Source organism: Pteropus vampyrus, unplaced genomic scaffold (assembly GCF_000151845.1).
Source record: "Pteropus vampyrus isolate Shadow unplaced genomic scaffold, Pvam_2.0 Scaffold30, whole genome shotgun sequence".
Lineage (NCBI taxonomy): Eukaryota > Metazoa > Chordata > Mammalia > Chiroptera > Pteropodidae > Pteropus > Pteropus vampyrus.
The window spans coordinates 4,734,076-4,738,257 of record NW_011888811.1 but is presented as its reverse complement, the minus strand read 5'-3'; positions in this window follow the sequence as shown (position 1 = coordinate 4,738,257).

Here is a 4,182-nt window from a genome sequence, read left to right as displayed (position 1 = left end):
TATACATATACATATCTACTTGAGCTTTAAAAGAAGCCATTCTTGAACTATTATTGGAAGATTTTTTTTTTTACCCCATCTACCTCCCGCCTCCTCCCTCCCTGCTATTATTAGAAGATTTTTGAGTATTTCTTTAACCTTCTCCATTCTTACAGACAGGAAATATGTATATGTACATATGTATTTATATAAATACTTTACTAATATATGTTCATTAAATATATATTGTATCATATGTACATCTTAGTAAAAATACTCATGCCTGAAAGCTGACAGCTAAATGCAATCCTCTAAAATGATAAAGACAGCAAACAAATTAGTCTTCTTAAAATATTTCTAATCACATTTCTTCTCTGTCCCCAAACTATTCATGGGTTCTATTTAGTTAAAAAAAAAAAAATCCCACCAATTCCTTACCCACACATTCAAAGCTCTTCAGGGTACATGCCTAAGCTCTGTTGGCAGACACTTCTCACTCTGTCCTTATGCAATGTAAATGTCTGTTTTATCACAGTAATTTGTCTGACTCTCTTCTCCTTGCTCAAAATGGCCATCTCTGGCTTTTTACATGTCTGAAATGTACCTACCCCCAAAGGATCAGCATATATGCCTCTTTGACCACGAAGACATGCCCCATTTTATCTGGAGGTATTTATTTCTCATTCTTTAAATTTCCAAAGGACTTTATTTCTGCCTCACTACCCTCATTACTTTTAGTTTCCATTACTTTTTTCAAGCAAGTCAGTATCTGAGTAAAACTGACCTTTATACTCTTCATACTGCTGTGCATAGTAGGTGTTCAATATGTTAGTGACTCAAGCAATGCTATAATAGCAGAAAAGTCACCATGACAATAACAGAAATGAATGCTAACACTGAGTAATTTTAAGTGCAAATCACTTAAGCACTTTACACTCTCCAAGGAGAAACTAAAATACAGAAAGTCTATAAATCAATTAAATCCAAATATTCTGGGTATATGTCTCTCCAAAATTACCTCCAAAATTTTTAGAAATGATCAATAAAATGGTAAAAAATAAAACCTATATTTTTAATTCAAAGTGAGCATTACAACAATGTATGCTCCTTCTATGATAGCTCACAACTCTAAATGTTCTTTACATTTTTTACCATTTAGGAAGATTTTTAAAAATAATATACATCTTTAAAGAAAAGATCATCAATTATTGATGCTGTTCACAATCACAAAGCCTGAGGAGGTGAAGGTAATGTTGTCAACTGCCACTGCATCTTAGAAAAAGTGTTTCTAGACCTCATTCATTTCCTCTGTCAGTAAGAGAACATTGTGTCAGACAATAGGAAAAGAAACTAGTAATAGAAATTGCTGCAAATTCTGTTTTTGTTGATTCAAGTTCAAACTTTTCATTTCATGGGCTGTAGCCGTTAAGGAGAGAGCTGAGGAAGCTGGATTATTCATTTCCATAATTAAAGAGATACCCACTCGTTGAAATATAATGCCCTTCTCTGTGACTGACAGCCACTGTGATTGGATGTTAGCAACGGGCCACATAGAAGATGAATTCAGGTAATCTCCAATTTTTTCCTTCTCTCAGAAATGCCTCAAATTGACACTAATTTGATAGTCTCAAATCCCAGAGCCCCTTGGATACTGAGAATGGAATGTAAAGAAATTCTCCTTGGTGTCAGTCAGTAAGTTTCTCTTTTCTTCAGGTTACAAAAGGTGATTGACAGAAAGAGAAGGCCTGCTCATTGCTACAACAGAGATGAACTTGAAAAGTGGATTGGCAGATCTGCTCTGTATTTTTTTTTTTTCCCTAATTGGGATACCAGTGATGATGAAGAATAGATGATAAGAGTTCATGGGGAAATTGATACCTTTAATAGCCATTGTCAAAGACAGATGGCACATCAGAGAAGCCCCTACCAAAATAAAGCCACAGTTCACTCAACCCATTTTACTTCTTCCTTTTATTCATTCACCTAACAAAATTAAGGACTAGCGGTAAATATATGAAGACCCATACTCTGTATTTTTACTGCCTAGGATTTCCTCATAAAGCATAGTATGCCCACCCCATCAATCCATGAACAACGTCAATGTGAAGTAAATCCAACTTGACTAAGAGAGTCAAGTGAAAAACAGAAAATCACACTCCCCTTAAGAAACAAAAACAGTAAAACAAGTTGCCTATTTGTCGTACTTTAACTGAACTATATGTGGCCTGAAAGAGGCTACATACATATGCACACTGCGGGTCCCAGAGGTGAAGATGTGGAGTAGAAGAGAGATGGCCTCTGGAGCAGAATTAGATGCAGCATCTCTTACTACACATTACTGGTCAGGTGAGTCTTTGCACACCAGGCCAGGTCTGGCCATCTCAGAAGCTTGATTTTGGGTTGTCTCACAGTCCATTTATACTTCTGCCACTATCTGGAAAAACTTGCACGATATGTTTCAAGGAATATGTGTTACAGGTCAACAGGGCTCCCTCCTCATACAGGGGAAAAAAGGCAGAGTACATACACAGGCATTACAAATTGCTATAACCAGTGCCCTGGAAAGTTGTTTTATCCCAAGTGTAGTGCTTTCCAAAGACTAGCAGAAAAATATATTGTATTATGACTAGATTAAAATTCCAATTAACTTATTACCTGGTATAAACATTAAAAGAGAAAACCCAAGTCACATAAGCTTTGGAATATAAACTCCATGTTTTCTCATTGCCCTACTGTCAGTATCTAGAAGATATCCTAATATAGCTGGCTTGCAATTATTGATTGAACTAAGGAATATGCAAATGTATTCAGAATGCTGGGCTACCTCCCAGTTATTGTTCAGAGCTCAGATGATCCAAATTACCCCTGAAACAGAAAACACCCTTGGCATTTCCGGTTCCAGACTGGCTGCTATAAGTCACATTTCTACTTGATTGTTTTAGAAAATCTAAGTAGCATTTGTTTAATTAGCAGCAAATACTGCAAATTGCTCAAAATACAATTTCGGGACAAACCTTTGCCCTTTTCATCTTCTCTATCTTATTCAATCTTATGTTTTATGTCCTTCTATTACAAGGGCTTCCTTTCACACCTTCTGAAAAGAGAGAATGCATTGGGAGTTGTATTTGAGTTGCAGGCCCCACCTGGAACTTGTGGGCTATTGTCTTTTGTAGAAAATAGCCTGTCTGGCCTGCTAAGAGATAGAGTTCAAGGTAAAAACAGATTCTCCAGCTTTCTAAAGATACTATCACCCTTCCCATGGGGAGACGATCTTAGCATAAACAAGAACAAGACTGCCAGAAGTGCCAGAATGATGTCCTGCAGCCTATCAGTGACACGAGCAAGCGCCCTTCACAGGGAAAACATGTTTTCTCATTTCATTCATTACTCAACAAATTTTTATTGAGCATTCACTCCATGTAAGCTTTGTACTGTGATCTTGGCTAAAGAAGTAAATACATAGCTCCTTCCTTCAAGAGGCCCACAGTTTGGGGTCAAATTTCTCCTTATGGGACAGAAAATGCCTGTCAAAAATTGGCAGACAAAAAAAACAAACAAACAAAAACTCAGAAAACTGTTGTTTTCCTGCCCCACCCCAAAATAAAGATAAAAATTAAAAAGTGTGATTATTAAGTTAGTCACAGTAATTTTTGCATGCACAAATGTTACAAAACAATATAAGGAAACAGGTACCGCAAGAAATATAACATGTAATACAGCGAAGTTCTTATTAAAACTCCCTTTATCCAAAACCTGTTCCTTTGCTCTATTTTAACGTTGCCACGCAATAGTAGTATTCTATTGGTTAAACTTGCCTCAGAAAAGATAATAGAATTATGACTAGATTGTACCAGCGCTAGTCATCCTGCCCCAGGGAAGATACTGAGGCAGGTGAGAATGTGTCCACCTGCTTTTAACTTGCTCATCTGATCAACCTCCTGCATCACTCAAAATTTCACACACACACAAAAAAATGGTGGAGAGCCTAGAATTGCTTAAATTTAAAAATTCCTCACTGGTATAGGGTTAAAATTAATGATATTTGTCTTAAATACTGTTTATTATTACTTGGGTTATATAATAAACAAATTGACAGTAGAAAACCTCTTTGACAAATTTCTATCTCTTCATGACCGGATAGTTTATCTCATTGCTCACTCTTACGAAGAACTATAGAGTCAGGTTCAAGCTGGTGATAGAACA